Raw genomic sequence first — 1,189 nt, forward strand, 5'->3', positions numbered from 1 at the left:
GCTTTTGCAATGAACTGTGTGTCGACCCCACGGAATTTTGAGTGCTGCTCTTGGCTTGGAAGTTCCAGGCTGCTACCATGTGCAAATTCACCAGGAAAGAGTTTTTTGATGGCTGCAAAGCAATAAATACAGACAGCATTGATAGGATTTGTGCACGGTTCCCCAGTCTTCATAGAAGCCAAACAAGAGGACAAATTCAAGGATCTCTACCGGTTTACGTTTCAGTTTGGCCTGGATTCTGAAGAGGGGCAGCGCTCGCTGCATCGGGAAATAGCCATTGCCCTGTGGAAACTAGTCTTTACCCAGAACAAGCCTCCCATATTGGACCAATGGTTACACTTCCTAACAGAGAACCCTTGGGGGATCAAGGGCATTTCCAGGGATACTTGGAACATGTTTCTTAATAATTTCACTCAGGTGATTGGTCCTGACCTCAGCAACTACAGTGAAGATGAGGCCTGGCCAAGTCTCTTTGACACCTTTGTGGAGTGAGAAACCGAGGGTCGTAAAAGAAGAGAAGGGAGCAGAGTGCTCAGCTCAGGGCCCAAGGGCTTGTGCCGGAAGGAGCAGACTTAGTGGCTTTGCGCCAGGAGCAGTTGTAAGGATCTGCCCACTGCCCTGCAGCCCACCAAGGAAGTGGACCTTTCTGGAAATAACTGAAGATCCGGATATTTTCTACTTTACACCTTCTCTCTAAAATGCTGTATCATGTTTTAGGCACTTTCTTCGTTTTTCGGTTATTTTTTGGCTGTATCTTTCAGTGGGGGTCCCCCAAAAGATCTGAAGCTGGCTACATGCTGTGCATCTTTTTTTGAAGCCTGCCATTTCTTGCACAAATTAGACATGTGTTTGTTTGGTGGGAGAGGGTGTGGAGCAGGGTGGGGCTGCGTTCCCACCACCAGGGGTGCAGTGCCAGGTCTCAGTTTGGCATCTTTGGTTTTTCGGGGCAGGTCTGTACTTTGTGTAGTGCTGTTTACATGGTTGAATTTTGGTTGTAATAATTATTTTGAAAGATTTACCAGAGTTGAATAGCAGTATTTACCACGTTGCATTAATTCCCAGACAATTGTAAGCTCTTGTGGGGGGAGCCCAGACCAGCTGAGAGCTTTTGTAGTCTGCTGACAACCCCCATTTCAGCTCATTTATCTAAAACCCTTGTTTCCCTCACTTCTTGCTCATTCCTTCTCTG

General features: G+C 46.9%; 1 pseudogene; it reads left to right on the plus strand.

Annotated features, from left to right (window-relative positions):
* Positions 1 to 8: 8 nt before the first annotated feature.
* Positions 9 to 576, plus strand: LOC102825496 (annotated as a pseudogene).
* The last annotated feature ends 613 nt before the right edge of the window (positions 577 to 1,189 follow it).

The sequence above is a fragment of the Chrysochloris asiatica genome, unplaced genomic scaffold (genome assembly GCF_000296735.1).
Source record: "Chrysochloris asiatica unplaced genomic scaffold, ChrAsi1.0 scaffold18031, whole genome shotgun sequence".
Taxonomy (NCBI): domain Eukaryota; kingdom Metazoa; phylum Chordata; class Mammalia; order Afrosoricida; family Chrysochloridae; genus Chrysochloris; species Chrysochloris asiatica.